The sequence below is a fragment of the Drosophila yakuba genome, chromosome 2R, assembly GCF_016746365.2.
Source record: "Drosophila yakuba strain Tai18E2 chromosome 2R, Prin_Dyak_Tai18E2_2.1, whole genome shotgun sequence".
NCBI classification, from domain to species: Eukaryota; Metazoa; Arthropoda; class Insecta; order Diptera; family Drosophilidae; genus Drosophila; species Drosophila yakuba.
Genome location: NC_052528.2, coordinates 6,593,893 through 6,610,930, shown reverse-complemented (window position 1 = coordinate 6,610,930; position 17,038 = coordinate 6,593,893). Strand labels below are relative to the sequence as shown.

General features: G+C 41.6%; 1 long non-coding RNA gene across 1 annotated transcript; it reads left to right on the top strand.

Moving 5' to 3' along the window:
• Nucleotides 1–8,675: 8,675 nt before the first annotated feature.
• Nucleotides 8,676–9,404, top strand: LOC26535179. The gene is made up of 2 exons (XR_005560649.1): nt 8,676–9,032; nt 9,100–9,404. It is a non-coding gene; the product is annotated as an uncharacterized LOC26535179 (long non-coding RNA).
• Nucleotides 9,405–17,038: the final 7,634 nt, after the last annotated feature.

Genomic DNA, 17,038 nt, shown 5'->3' with positions numbered 1-17,038 from the left:
GTTTGTTTCCGTGAATGTCACAACTTTCTGATGTCTGAGTAGAACTGCGATTGCAAGTGTGACTGTGTGTGTCTATCTCAGAAGGTTTTTCCTACTCATCTGCATCTCCTGCGACTTTCCCGCTCGTCTCACTTTCCTTGCTGACACAAAAGTTTAAAGCAAATATGCAATGCGCTTGCCAAGCCAAGCCGTGCTTCGTGGTATGCAGCAAACATCAACAACATTTTCCCGCTTTCCATGAGAAGCGGGAACAACGCAAAAATACCGCCCCCTGCTGAAAAAACAAGCAAATGAAAATGGAAATTAGGGAGCGGAGAATGCAGATGCACTACCTAGCAGTTTAACTTAATTTGTTGATGCTGTTCATTCTTTTGTTCGTGAAATCGGTAAAGAATTAATCAAGTCAAGTCTCGCACATTGAGGTAAGGAATAAAGTAGTATATTCGGTGGGAAACACCCAAGAACTCTTAAAATGACTTATTATTTATGTAGAGCAAAGCGGTAATTTGGGTGCTATTTAATTAACTTAAAATTATAGAATTTTAAAGTTACCTCTGGTATATATAATGATCCAACAAGGATAACCTTTAATTGAAAAATATTATCTTTATTAACACGGTTAAATTCGGTCATATAATTGGTTATCCAACAGTTCTTTTTCCAAGAAGAATAAACTGGTCATGATCATGTTTTCCGGGTGGACACAAATTTGTTAGCCCCTCTTAAAAATAAACTACTACATTTGCAGGGTATTTGATTAAAACTGAGAATGAACTTGTGCATTTATCTTGACGCCAGACGCCAGAGCAGCCAAATTTGACTGGCTGATTGCAGCCGCAGAGCAACTCGCAGTGGGAAAATGCCGGATACAGGGACTGTGGGGGTTAAGATATATGTGCGTGCGTGTGTGAATGTGTGTGGGGCTGGAAAAGCGTGGGAAATGGCAGCGAACGAATGGCAAAGTCTTGCAATATTTTCTGTGACATTTATATCTCACCCGCCAGGACTCGCTGGCATTTAAAAATTTATGCAATAAAGTTCGTCCGGCATGTGTGTGTGTGTGTGTGTGTGAGAGTGTTGGTGTATGCGAATACTTTTTAGACTTCGGGCTAGGAGATTTTCCACACTTGGCCATGGTCAACTTTGCTGAAGGTCAAGTTAAGCGAGGGAGGAACCAAGGAAAGTCTTCAAATTCCTTAATTATTTCGGATGAAGCGTCGGTGGGCGGGGGCGGGGGCAGGTACTGGCCATTTGGCTAGCCTGCCAAATAAATCAGCCAAGCACTTGACAGACGCACTGAAGTTACTAATTTAATTTACATTTTTAATTTATTTTTGCGCTGAGCTTTTCTTTTGCCTCGCTGGCTCTGTGGCTCTCTGGCTCCCAAGCTCTAGATGTTCCCCTGATTCTTTTCCCGTCAAGTGAATAAGTAATGAATTTACAACTTCTTGAGAATTCTCAAATTAAAAACAATAACACAAATGGGAGTACACCGATTGCGTATACAAATGGCACGGACTGTGGAAGCGAAGGGAAATGGCAGCAGAAGTAGGAACAGGTGCTGGTTTTGCATATAGATTTCGGGCGAATGACTAATTAAAAACGGTTGGGGGCGTGGCACAGTTAGTCAGCACAAACACAAAATAGGCAGGAGCTGAAATAAGAATGATGCACTCACGAAAAAATTTGCCAACATAAATATTTCTTACTAATTGGTGAGTACATTATGTAGATGGCAATTTGAAATACGTACTTCGTAAAATTAAATTTACAGAGGGTTCCATAGATCAAAATTTGCATTAATATGAGGTGTGAGATATAATAAGTTTTATTTTAAAATATTTAAAATGTTTGTTTTAATAACGAATATAGTCTTGTACTAATAATGGAACCAGACCTTTGAAAGAAATTCCTAGATCTGGAATTTTCGCAATCAAGGACATTGCCACTTCTTATTCTTCGGCCTGCGCTCTTTCCTTGCTGTTTTTGGACAATCATTGCCGATGTCCTTCCCTTTCCCACTAACCTTTCCGCCCTCGGTCACTGTCATTTGCACCTCTTACACTTTACACTTGCAAAAATGTCGGCCACAGAGCTTCATGCATATGCAAATTGCATTTGCTTGGCACACGGTCGCTGACTCCTTCACACACACACTGCCCGTCCTTCTCTCTTGCCCACATCTCAGCGCAGCTTGCTCCTGTCCAAGCTGCAGCTGAGATTGAGGCAAGGCCCACCTGACTTGATCGGTGCAAGAGCAGGGCCCGTGTTTTCCACCATCCCTCCAGATTTTCCTTCTTTCCTTCTGCGACCCAAAAATTCGCACTGAAATGGTTGAGCTCCTTCCGATTGGAAGTCAATTTTGGTTAGTGGCAAACTTTGGCGATGGGATTTGCCAAGGATTTAAAATGAGGAAGTAAACAGCGAAATAAGCACCTGCATTATTAAAGAAATATAAGGGCATTTCAAGAACAATTTGCTAAACTGGATAAATCATATTATAAATGCTTTAAAGTGCTGCCCTGCACAATCAACTAATTAGGCAAATATCACACATACGTCATGTAGTACATATGGCAATCAATTAGTACAGAAGATCTCTCGTGACCCACACATTTCATTTATCTTTCCGCCTCGTTAATCAAAAGAGTCACTTGACCTAGCCTTTGACACTTGGACGGCCTTAAGAAAAAATACAATTTCCCTAAAAAACAAAACCCCTGATACTTCTTAAACAGTTTTTGTTGTTTGATTGCAGCCAACTCCGCGAAAGTAAAGAATCCAAAGCTAGAAGGCAAAACACTGCGTAAAATCAGAGAGCATAAAAATTAACTTTGTTAAGAAAGTGCGGGAATTTTTTACTCAATGTCCACTGGACAGCGTCCAGCAAAAAGGTTTATGAAAAACACTTCGGTTAAGGGTATGGGATAACAAAAAGGGGGTAAGAAGAAAAAACACACAAAATGAAAATTAAACGATGTTTAAAATTACTTTCTCGTCAAACTCCTTACGCACTGGTGGGTTCTGAGTGAGAAGCATGGGTTCTGTCCATGATTCTGTTTTACCTTCATTACGCACCTCAGACACATTTTTTCCACTTCCTTCGGGTTGGCATAAGAACATTTTGTTACTTTTTCGAACAGTTCAAAGTATGCAAACATAATATTTACCATGAGATTTTAGTTTTACTATAGCTTCCTGGAAATTCTAGATTTTAGTTATACTATAGCTTCCTGAAAATTCTAGCCTTGTTACTAATTAGTTTAGGTTCGTATTTTGTGGATTCCTTATTTCTGCACAATTATCACATATAATTTTCCACTTACATATCAGAGGCATAGGGCAGTCGCTGACCCCGCGTTTAAATCAAATTATGATACTTGACTGTTTGTCTTTCTCTCCATTTCCTTTGTGGGTCTTTATTTGCTTTTGTTAAATTAAATTTTTTAATTAAGCTGCGTTTCTGGGGTTGCGCTGGGCTTTTGCTTCTGCTTCTGTGCTTTCTCTTTTTCTTTTTTTGTCTTTCGGTGTTATTTTATTGGGACCGTCGACATTAAAATGTTAATGAAGCCGCATTAACATATGACGGTCATAAAAAGGTATTAGCTTGGACAAACACACGGTGACGCACACACACACACACACAGACAGCCACATGAGCTCATGCAGCTGGTGCAGAAATGCGAGGGGAGGGGCGGAACACACCTGAATTTAACAGCAACTACCGGCTGACCGCTTGATCCTGCCCCTGCCCCTGCCCCTGCCACTGCCCCATGCCGCAGTCCTTTCCCGCTGACTTTCCCAGTCCTGTCATTCTCTGTCCCTTCGCCTGCTGCTCTTGTCCTTGGCTCCACCTTATGCTGCATAATCCCCTTAAATGGACACGCCGAAAAATCAGCTCCCACATTTGTAGCAAATGAAGGAATTTTTTCCATTTAAATAAAAAGGGATTATAAGTGTACATAAGTCAAAAAAGAACCTTACTTTTTATTGGAAATCTTCGGTCTGGGATCCAGTGATTTCGAATTACGAATAAAGAGACATTGGAAGTATACTGCTCGCTGAAAACACGTGAATCAGTATTGGTTAGGAGACTGCAAAATTTCTGCCAGTGGACAGACACACTGGGAGCTGGAGACGAGGGGGTGGAGCCCAGGGTGCCATTGAGTTTAGGACCCTCACACATGCTGACAGATCCCACTTACAGTCCGATGGTGGCCAAATGGCATAAAGTTGAAGTAAAAGTTGACTGGCTGCGGCTGCTCCAGCATTTGGATCTGGTCCTGGACCTGGACCTGGCGGTGGTCCTGCTGGATATCCCACTTTGGCATTAGCATAACCATTGCCATTTCGGGTGATGGGAAATCGCAGTGTTTTTGGGCTCTGGAAAATGTCACCACAAAAGTTGCCAGTCTCGCTTTGCTGGTGGGTCCTTTTCGGGGACCAGCGTTGTCAGGACAACGATCAGGGTCGAGATGTTCTTAAGTGACCGAGAGCCAGCCGTGAACATGAAAGCGTTCTTAGCTTGAGGAATTACAAAGGCTTAAGGGGAACGATAAAAAATTATGGTTTAAGAACTTATCAAAGTTAATTCAAGTTCTGTCGAAATATAATCCTGAGATTGCCACTCTTAGCTTTTAAATAAGATAAGGAAAAAGCGAAAAAACAATGTAAATATACTCCTATTCAAAGATGATCTCTTCATATTTAGCTGTTTAATTTGTTCCTGTGCCTAAGAGATTTGAAGTATCCCACATAGTTTTATGTTTGCGGTTGCTCTAGCTGGGCAAGTTAATTTGCGGTTTCAGATAAGCCCAAAAATTCTTCGAATATTTGAGGATGAAGTTGCACCCAAAGAAAAGCAGCAGTAAAAATTTCGTTATTTTTCCCTCACTCGCATTTATATTTATACGCACATAAATTTTGCTGCTCTGCCAGGAGCAGAGCTTACATTTTTATGCATGGTAAATGCCGGGCAAAACGTCGCTAATAAGTTGGCCCAGATCGGGACAAAGCCGCCGTATATATTCCATCCAAAACTATTCCCCACATATACCAACTCTGCGGAATACCCATCGCACACATTTCACGCATTTTGATATGCAAACAAAATGCACTGAATAAAGCAGCCGCACATGGCACAAAAGGTTGCCCAACAAAAACTCCACTGGTGAAATGCAAAAACAGGTGGGGTAGGTAACAAAATAAAAAACGTATAGAACGAATGGTAAAAACCGTCGAAATTTGCACGTGAACACAAAGAAGCAATTTAACAAAAAGCAAATGCCAAATAGTACAGCTACGGCTACTGCAAAAATGCAGCGAGAGAAAAACGTGGACGAAAAACGACTAGGAAAAAGAAAATGTCTTGCTATATGTGATAGTAGTAGATTTATTTGGTTACTTGTGCTTTAAAGACTTAGGTTAATTTTTTAAATTATATTATTATATTTACATTTATATGCACACATTTATCTGAAAAGGTAAATATCTCCCATTCATTTCTCAGAGTGTCAGCAGGTGCAACAGGAAGGCTTCCATAATGCATAAAGTGCACATAAGTTGGGGAGTCTACGTCTCTCACTGCTGTCTCTGAGTTGTTTATTAAAAGTATAAACAAAAGGCACTCACAGGGAGCAACAAAAGGCTGAGCTTGGCTTGTGTTGTTACTTTTTAGTGCAAACTGCATAATTTATAAATGTGTTCCACGGCTGATGGATGGATAAAAGTAAGGCGTCGCATCAGTATGTTGTGATATGTTGTGATATTTGCACAGAGGCATAGGAATATGCAAATATTGGGAAACTTGTTAGCAGACTGTTTCAAAGAAAATGGGCACTGAAGCGTATTTTGTGGAGTCTTTTATGTAGGGTATTTGGAAGACCCTTTTACCATTTTATTCAAAACTATTTGGCTTTGCTTTTAATTTATTTAAGGGCCTTTTAATGTACACTGTAAAGCGCACTGCACCGATCAGCACCCACAAAAGTAATTAATTTCCTCCTTTTCTCGTTTACTCAAAGTGAAACTTATGCAGTTTGTCAACAAAAAGTCGTACTCAGTTCCGACCACTGGAAAGATGATGTCGCAGGGAGCTGAATAAAAAACAAGAGAGAACGCTATAGTCGAGTTCCCCGACTATCTGATACCCGTTACTCAGCTAGTGGAAGGGAGAAGGAGAGTCTTAAACACAGTTTTTGGCGGTTTGTAGGCGTTATAGTGGGCGTGGCAGAAAGTTTTTTGGCAAATCGATAGAATTTTACAAGACTAATAAAAAAATGAAAACATATCAAAACATTTTTCAAAAGTGTGGGAGTAGCAGCTTTGGGCGGTTTGTGGGCGTTAGAGTGGGCGTGGCAAAAAGTTTTTTGGCAAATCGATAGAAATTTACAAGACCAATACAAAAATGAAAAAATATCAAAACATTTTTCAAAAGTGTGGGCGTGGCAGTTTTGGGCGGTTTGTGGGCGTTAGAGTGGGCGTGGCAACATGAATCGACAAACTTGCGCTGCGTCTATGTCTCTGGAGTCTGTATGCTTAATCTCAACTTCGTAGCTTTGGTAGTTCCTGAGATCACAGCGTTCATACGGACGGACAGACAGACGGACAGACGGACAGACGGACAGACGGACATGGTCATATCGACTCGGCTATTGGTCCTGATCAAGAATATATATACTTTATATGGTCGGAAACCCTTTCTTCTGCCTGTTACATACTTTTCAACGAATCTAGTATACCCTTTTACTCTACGAGTAACGGGTATAACAATATTTTGCAATAAACAAGTAAAATCAATTTTCCTTACTAGCGAAGGCAATCAAAGCTACGAGACCACGCGACACGAACACGCCCATTAACCCACAGTGCACTTTCTTTTCCATTTCCCTAACGTCGGTTGATGGGTCATTTGATGCACGCTTTATATGTTCTAAAGGGAAAACTCATTTTCACCTGGTATCGCAGCTCCGAGAATAGGCCAATTCGATCGGGGATGAGACTTCAGCACACTTGTTGCCAGTTTTCAATCTCTATGCAGCTATTCAGAGAATTTTCCGCTTTTCCTTACACTCATTAGCCAAAAGAATTCGTTAAATGAAAAAACACGAACAACTGCCAGATTCAAATAATAATATAAAAGAGCGGAGATAAAAAGGCAAAAGCCAAGTGACACAGAAGCGACGGCAACAAATTAAAAGCCATAAAAGGCATCAAATTATGTGACGCACTTCTGGGTGTTGCCACAAGGAGCTGCTACTGGAAGGGGGTGGTGGTGGTTGATGGGGTAAAGGGGCACGAGAAGGCCACGCCAAGGCAGCCTATTTGTTAACCCCAGCGTGCCGGCAAACAAAGTTTTTCAATTTCAGACGCATAATAAGGCGACACAAAGAGGCACAACGGAGGATGGGATCAAAAAAAAAGTAGAAGAGGCACAGGCAAAAAATTTATGTTAAAGCACAACTACCCTTCTGATAAACATGCATACAAAAAACTAAAACCTATTTTTAACATTTATTTAATAAAAAGCGTTTTATATAAAACCATTTATTTCGTAGTACCTTAAAAAAAATGTATTAATTTGGCACCGAAGGACAAAGTAGTCTGTTACAAGGGCAAGCGAGTGCCGTCGTCGTCTCAGAGGAAAATGAAATTATGAATGTGCGTTTGGCAACAACCGCACCCCAGACACCCACGTAGACCGACCTCACCTGGCGCCCCGCCACCCACTGCCACCCCCTGCTACCTGGTACCTGGCACCCCACCCCCTTCCAGCCATCCATGGGGTGTGCTCATTTTTCTGTCAAGGTGTCATAAATGACGCGACGTTGGCGGTACCGCCATTGCTATCGCATGCGTGTAAGTAAAATAAATGAGGCTCGGCACAATGGCAACGGTAGCAGGGAACAACTGTGGGAGGTGGGAGGAGGGAGGTGGCAACAGCCGAGTGGAACAAAAGCTAAATGAATGACACAAACCACAGAGCAACAGTGCCAACAAAAAAATGAACGGCTACCGTGGTAATTAACTAGACACAAAAATACCCTTTAAAACCAATTCCAAAATATACGAAAAATTGTAAAGAGAGTATCAATAGCTACGCTTTCAAGTAACATTTATTTCAATAATAAATGTTTTATAATGCCGTCTTATGTAAATCATGATTGGTAAACCATTTGTGAGCGGCATTAGCAAAAATGGAAATATATTTTGAATTTATTGTAATTAGTCGTCTAATAAATTAGTTAATTAAACTCTTGTTCATAATTAAATCGTACCTATTCCCATAACACACTCCATTGCACTGTTTCACTGGGTACGAATATCAGGTATTACGCCAGAAAGGTCATGGCGCACAGCCATTTTATTTATGACATTATTTGCATACGCTCAAATGTACGCCAAACATTTTTCAAGTCAAAAATAAAAGTAAATTTAATTAAAAAGATTTTTGTTCGTTTTGGGCTGTTGCTATTTTAAGGTGACATGGATTTGGCAGACCAAAAATAACAAAAAGCATAAGGATGATCCTGATTTGGGTGGATATTTTTGGCATGCGATGATTGACTCTGCGAATTTTATGAATGAATTTAGGCCCCATTACGAACCCTGAAAGTATACCAAACTTTTATGAATTAAGCTACAAAGTGACCTTCCTACAAAGCAAGCGGAGTAAAGAAGTCTGAAGTATCTTAACAGAGCATTTGGTATTCAAAATTATCGTCCATATCGGGCCATATCTTATCTCATCTCCCTTGGAAAACCCTTCAAAAAGCAGTCAGCGAACGATGCTCAAAAAGAAATCCAATTTAATGACTGTGAAGCAGCCCCTGCGGAATCTTAAGGAACCCCACTCAATCGATGGACACCCGTTGCACGATGACTTGTGCTGGTAGGCAATGCACTGACAAAAATCATTACTTACATGTATTGTCTTGCTTGTTTTATTAGTCAGTGTACTCGGAGTGGACTTGGGTCACTAAAACTTAACAAAATGCCACTAGCAAATTATAAAATAGTTAGTTTAAGGAAATGTAACTTTTCAATTATTGTTTTTAGGCAGAAGTAATTACTTTTTTTGTCTCTTCCCCTTTCCATTAGAAAGTGTATTAGTAATTTTTTTTAAGTGGGAAAACAATTTTTAAAGTCCACCCCGCCCTTCCCATTTGGAATTCAAAGTCCGCGTCTTTGTTTTCGTTGTGGCTGTCACTTTGGACGCGGAGCCACGTTAATGGCAAGTGTAAAATGCTTTAAGCCAAGACCAAGACCTCCATCAGCAAAGGAAAACGGAAGGACACAGAGGAAAGTGGCAAAGCAGACCGACGTGAAGCGTCGTTGGGAGCAAAAAGAGTTTAATTAACACGAAAATGGTTTCAATTACATAAAATTACGTTTCCTTGCAGTGATGTTGCCATTGTAGTGGTCCCTTTCCATGCCTTTCCCTGCCTTTCTCCGCCTTCCTCCTTCGGCGTAAATGAGCTAAGGCCAATGCAGTGGGTGTGGACCTGAGGGGCGGGGGCGAAGGGGGGGCGTGGCCCAGTTGATTTGGGCACGGAGATTTATTGGGCGTCAGTTGAGCAAATTAGTTGAACTTGTCAGTTAAGGCAGTTGAAAAAGTTGCGACTGGTGTTTCAGCGGAGTTTTACGATGGTGGACGTGAAGTTCTTATCGGTGGGGAGCATCTTGGGCAGGCAAGGACTCGGAATCTTCTGACAAGTACAATTCCTGGTGATCTGGATACAGTACGATTAGAGGTGCAACATACAAATTTCAATGCAATCTTTTTAAATATTTTTTCATTCGAAATACGCCCGCGTACCAATCTCTAAAAAGGATACTTTTTCTAACAAACTTTAATGTGTGCACGCTTTAATCTGGCAAAGCACTTCGCCGGACATTCAATTCGACTGGAATTTTTTGCTGCTCGTTATCTGAAAAATTCCGGGTCGCGGTCTGTTTGCCATTATTGACACATTAATCAAACAATGGACAAGTACTTTCAATTTATTTTCCGCCATCATTTTAAAGCGCTTCCACTCGCCGGAGGGGCAAACAAAGCACAGACATTCCCGGCGAGAGTTCAGAGCTTTACGGTGACCTCGGCCTATGACAGGATGGGCGGCACCGAGGGGCATGGAGCTGTGACTGGGGCGCGGGTGGGGGTGGGGGTGGTGCTGGTGCTGGAGCTGCCCTTTCTGCAGATTAGCTATCATTATAAATATTGACCGACTGACAGGAGGGACACGACGAACTGCAGACACGACACTGGGATCGACGCATTGCATACGACAAATTAGGTTGATTGCTTGGAGTCCAAGTACCTGCCCCTGTCAGCATTTCAATTAAGCCGTGCTCTCTGCACTTTTCTTTTTTCTTTACTTAATTTGATTCATCTATTTTGATAGCCGGCCTGGAGTGGGTGGAATGAAGGTATTGCGAATGCGGAGCCTGGCATTTGTGTGCGATTTGGGCTTGCATATTTTAGCGCTATTCCTGTCGCATAACTTTGCCCTGACGGTGTGTGCAGAAATAGCAACAAATGCCACATACTTTTGGCTTAATAGTCATAAATTTCCTTTGTGCCATTTCTTGTGCCTAGGAGCCGTAAACTCCGGATCTCCATTCTGGTGTAGTCGCCTGGTTTGCTTGCTTTGACCCCAAAAACAGGAGCGGGAATATTTCTGCGTTCCACAGCTGATTTTATACAGCAACATAATGGGGTAGTATAATTCAGCAAAGAAATGAGAAAGGTATTCCTTGTGCTTTTTTCTAATCCGGAGCTTGGCAAAATTTGTGGCTTTATAGTTTCGTCAAGTTTATTTGCAAAATAAAAGCTTATCATTAATAATTATATTTTATCTACAGAAAGATTAAAAGGGTATACTAGATTCGTGGAAAAATATGTAACATGTATATCGAAGCGATTCCGACCATATGGAGTATATATATTCTTGATCAGGATGAACAGCTGATTTGATCTTGTCCTGTCCGTTTGCCCGTCCGTATGTGCGTCCGTATAAACGTCGTCACGTCCAGACTTGTAAAAATTGATAATTTTTTTCATTTTCCTAATTTCTACCGATATTCCAGAACAATGTTGAAATTTCTTGTAACTGAGTAACGGGTATCTGATAGTCGGGGAACTCGACTATAGTGTTCCTTCTGGTTTTTTCTCGTCTGGTCATTTACATTTAGTTGACTCTTGCTTACGCTCGGCAAAAATTTAACGCCACATATTTTTTCGTGTACATTCATCACATTGCACTGCAATTGAATTTGCATTTTTCCAGGACCAAAACACGCCATTTTTTCCACCCCCAATAAAACACACTCATGAAAACATTTATTAGAGATTAGAGGGCAGCGCCAAAATGTAGGCAATGCTTTTTGCATTTACATTCTAATCAGCTATTAAACTATAATTATTTAGTACAACAAAAAGTAAAGCATAGAAGCACACACATAGTTTCCCGTGCAAGCCATAAATTAAATCACTACGTTCTGACCTCGGGGGCGTGTGTAATTGATTTTGAATGGACACGCCCTCTGGCCGAAGTTACGGTTCCCGCCCACTCCGGTTCGCAGCCAGTTCAACAAGTTTTCAATTGAAATTGGTGTTAAATATTGATCTCTATTTACTTGTTTTCAGTACGGCAAAAGTTTGTTTAGCTAATGGATCGTTTACCTTTAAAAGCTCGACAGAAATCATCATGTAATTGAAATAGCCTGACTCGTAAATGAATGTGTGTTCACAAAGTTATTTCCTCTCATTTAGTTTCAATTTATTATAGAGTTTTATATAAACAAATATAAGTGTGGTCGGCTTTACACATAACTTCCCTTTTAGTTCCTTTTGCAAAAATGATTTATGCTTTCCATCAAACAAAAATAATTAACTTCTTTTTGTAGTGGATCAATTATGGTTTGCCGTTTTAAAAACTAGTTTATGTAAAATAGAATGTATAGTTGAAAATAGCCTCTGGCTTTATTTTTTGTGCAATATATATTTTATTTTTTGTTATAATATTGTAATTGGGTCAATGCGAATTTTTTCTGCCTTTCAAGCATAAGCTTGTCAAGTATCTGAGGTAGACTCACTTAATTATGAAAATTAACAATTAATTGTCTGCATATTAAATTGTTTTTGCTCTAAGTCCACCGAGCTCCCAGAAATAATTGGCCTAGCTTCAATGCGTGCCATGGAGATCAAGTGACCCGGGCAAACACACGCAGCAGGATTTGCACGGAGCCGGGGAAAAATTCCTTAGCGCTTTGTCTCCCATCGGACATTCTCGTGGGCATTTAAATTTTGTGAAGCAGCCATAAATTATGCGCTTTATCAGCGATAAAAGTAAATACAGTTGTTGCTACAAACACGCCTATTGGGAGGCGGAGGGCTTACCTGTCTTACCTGGCCCTCCTCCTACAAATCCCCAACCGGGAGCTCCCCTCCTGCTCATGGCTTTCCCTATTGGGTCAACTGTCCCTTGGATTGCGTATATAAAGCAGGGGAAACTGGTATTCTCGGACTGGCACTCTAAAATACCCAGTATTTAGATGTGCCAATTTATAAATTTAATTAAGTTCGAATGGTTTAACACTTAAATACATATGTTCCACACATTTGTTTTATTTTTTTGTGGAAGCATGCTTTTGTGAAATTCAAAACAAATGTAACTGCTTTCTATAAGCACAACATCCAAAAATCTGTTGAATATGTATTGTATTTCTGAATTTTTTTACTTTATTTTTTTTTGGAAATTTCCAGGGTACGAAAAGCGAGAGTGCCCGTTGAAGCGCCGACATATAAATGAATAATTCAAAGTGTCCTGCAACGGTGTCCTGTGTCGAGCGTAATGCGTAAAGCACGCAAAAGATTACACATACCAGGGCGCATAGTGGTGTGCGTGAGCATCGGTGTGAGTGCGTATCCGAGTGTGTGAGTGTAGTTAAGGCTTTATCTGAGGGGTGCCAAACCAGAGACACCCTGCAAGAGCAACAACAGCATGCGACAAATATTTAACATTGGCATATTTTTCACACACACACACACACACACACAAAGGCACAAGGAGGGGTATCCGAACAAAAGGCCTCCAGCCCAACCCACACCCACCGCCACCCGACTCCCCCCCGCCGCACCTGGCTTATGCATGTTTTATCTTGCCCACGTGGAATTTGCGTGCGTTTAAACGTTTTCGATAAGGTTTCGCTTTTAACCCGCAGACGTTGCCCCAGCCTCGTTTTCACCCCCCACATCGTACACACACACACCGAAAGCTTGACTTGTTTATGTCCTTCTCACTGTGTGTGTGTCTGTGTGACTGCAGCCCAGTAGGTGTGAGTGTGTGTCTGGCATATTTGTATATGCGTGTTAAGACCTCGGCTGATAAAAATGCCTTTGGTTAAGCATTTTCACTCTTTGACCCCTTGGGGTAGGCATGCATAACATACGATCCCGAGCCCCCAATAGCAAAATATTTTCCTCGGTGGGGCATTGGAGCGTTAAAGATTTTCAAAAGATTTCCCGCACTTTATAGGGTTAAGCGGTGGCAATCGACATTCAACATTCCGCTTAAAGCATTTGTATACATATGTATTTCATTAATTTACTATTACTATTGAAGGGAGATGTGGATTACTTTATATTTATTATTTGTGCTAGTCATAGAAGTCATTGCTTGGATTTAGGTAGTAGTGAAGCAAATAAACTGAATAATACACATTACCCATTATTTTGATTATTCAGCTCTCAAAAATGGTAACTATTACTTAATGAATTTAGGATTTTCCTTTCTGCTGCAGTGTAAAACTGTTATTTGACCTAACGCACCCATAGCCATTCACCATTTATCAATCCTCTTAAACAATGCTTTTAAAACCAAGGGCCCGTAAAACAAAGCCCGTGTACACCCCATTTTATATTAAACTTTAAAAAAAAAAACCATACCAAAATATGGCCCCCGAAAATGTACTCAGCCTGGAGGAGCACCATAACGCGGGTTAAGCAATTGCTATCGACATGGAGCGTCTGCAGTGGAGTTTCCGCGATTACCCCCTTTTTCGGAAAGTCGTATCGCACATCGGGATCAGGGGCTGGGCAGCGGCGGCTTCGTGTTATTAAACGCGGATTAAGTGGCGGACCCGGGAGCAGGGAGTTGGGAGCAGGGAGCATGGAGCAGGGACCTGAACCGCACCGAAACCACAACCAGAAAACCGACCAGACGACCCCGGCCAGACTCCGTGGCTTGCATGTGCATAAATTATAATGCGACGCTTCCTGCCAAATACGCCCCTCTTTTCTGAATGGGACTGCGCACTCCATCTCCATTGCCATCGCCATTGGAATCGCCAACGCCATCGCCATCGCCATCGCGTCCTCCGTCTCCAACTCCATCCGCAGGCTCTGCTTACTTTTACATAGTCCAATTTATCGTTACTTTGTTTGGCACACAATTTTACGCTTAATATGTGTTGGCGGCACTCGCATATGGGGCTCTGCCCTGAAAAGAAATTACTTACCAGAAAAACCAGGAAGAAATTCAAAAAGTTATCATTTTTAATGAGCTTCTATAGCAACTAATGTTTTTGTGTAGAAGATGGAATAAAATATTTACGGAGAAGACTTGGCATTATGAATACACCTTCTACCTTCTTTTTTCCCAGTGCATGGAGTCTACATCAAAGCTGCTGCCATGGCTCATTCCTGCTCCTCGCTCTGGTCACGGCTTCTCCTATCGAAGCACATGCAATATTTAAATTGCAGTCATGGCCGTAGCTACTCCATATCCATAACCGTATCTGGGTATCTGGAGCTGGGTATCTGGTATCTGGAGTACGGGTATGCCACCCATCCGGACCAAACTCGTATCGCTCCCCGTCCGTTGACATGGCCAACGGCCCTGGCATTGATCGGAACCCAGAAAAGGGCCCCGAACCATGCAAAGTCACAACTGCATAAATTTACCACCGACTTTGCATTTATCATAAGAAAAATGTGCAGGAAAACGTCATCTGCATGCCATGCTCACAAATAAGTAGTTTGCTGCTAGTGCAAAACTATACATACAGAAACTGTTTCTAAAACCTAAACCTTTTGGACTTCAAGTGGAGAAGAACTTTTAATATTTCCTATTTTATTCCGCATATATATATTATTATTAAATTGGCCTAAACAAATGTAATATTTTTTGCAAGGCATTAGTCTAAGCCTTAACCATTTCAGATTTTTCCTCTGAGCAATGGATTGTCTCCACATTAAATATAAACATTTGCTCAATGAGAATCGGCAAGTGGCAAAAACACTTTACTGCAACTTCTTCCGCCTGCATTTGAAAACTAATTTAACGTAATGAAAAGCCAATCGGATGATCAACAAGCAAATATAAATACGTTGCGGACTGGATGGTTTTCACTTTGCCGACTCAGTTTGCTTCGAAAACGGCACTTCAGCCGAAGGACGGATGACCAAGCTCTTCAGTGGTCGTCTAACAATGGATTCATGCTATTGAAGTTGCATAAATTTGGGACCGAAGCTTCGCTTCGCTTCCATTCGGTTCGATTCAATTTCCCCCTGGCAGTTGCATGTCACAAACGCTAAAACAACATGCACTTAAAAAAGCCAGGATATCTTCCTCAGCCCCCTCACAACCCCTTCTAATGGACGTCCGTCTGTGTGTGTTTGTTTTGTTGAGAAAATAAACAAAATGCTTGTTGATATTTTGTGGCAGCCAATGAAGCAAAAAACTTTCTGTCCATCCGTTTGTCTTGTGTGTGTCCAATGCATCCGTTGGCCTGCAGCGGAATCGGTAAAATCAACAAGACCCCGGATCCACAGCAAAATGGGATGGAGCATGTATAGGTCGCTCGCCCCGATCTAAAAGCTGCTTCCATCTGCCGCATAATTGCAAACAAAAACGGAAAATATGTGTGCCAATCGTTCGAGATCGACCTCGAGTTCACAGCTCAATATCAACTAGAGCTCGAGCTGAGGAGCGAGGTATCTAATTTCACTTGCTACCCATGATATTGAAAAATGACGGGGTCTCAGGTGGCAATTCACTCAAAGGACACCACTGGAAGGATCGCCACTGCACAGCACAGAATAAGCAAATAATCTTTACTAAGCCTGGAATGTAGGATATTTTAAATGGATTTATTTAGACAAAAAACATTTATTAGTACTTGCATTCTATAAAAGGCAATGGTAAATGTTAGAAATAGATAGTTTCAATGATATTGCAACCAAATTACTGCAGCATTGATAGGATCTCTAAGCCCTTAGAGATTCTGGACAACCCGAAAACCCGGATACATTGTACCCACATCAAAGATTTCGAGTCCCCGCCAGATTGAAGTCTTACCCCGTGTTCCACAACCAATTGCCACGATTGTTGGCGACAGATTTTAGCCGCTTGTTAGTGGCTAACAGTGCCGTTCGCAAATACACACACACCGAGAGCTGGGTTAGCATCGAATCCTTGTCACATGCTGGGCTACACCTTGAACCCAGAGCCCCGCGTGCGGTGGATATTTTTCTGCGGCATTTTCCGATTTTCCCGCTTTGCCAACAAAGCATCGTTTACGGGAGCAACCGCAGCTCCGGCACAAGGTAGCTTGCACATCCACACACACAATCCGACCGTATAAACCATATAAATAAACAAAGCTCTGGCCGTCGTTCATCGTCCGGCGCCCCTACGCACTTTGTCGTGGAGCGAGAAACGAGAGGCAACTGTCGAAACTGTCAGGATGTCAAATAAGCGACAGTGGGTGGCAGACAGCAGGAAGTGCGGTGGCTCCGGGTCCAAACCCAACCCAGAGCAGAGCAGAGCAGAGCAGGACAGGACCAGAACCAGAGGCGGTATCAGGATCAACAGAAGGACCACGACCACCCTAGGCATATTTATTGGAAATCTGAAACAGGTCGGTTGTCGACACTGCGAAAAAAAGTTACTCTGCTTCTACTTCCCTATAAATTATGTTTTAACGCTTTGCCTATGTGTGCTTGCTCACACAGCATTGAGCTATTTATTAGTTA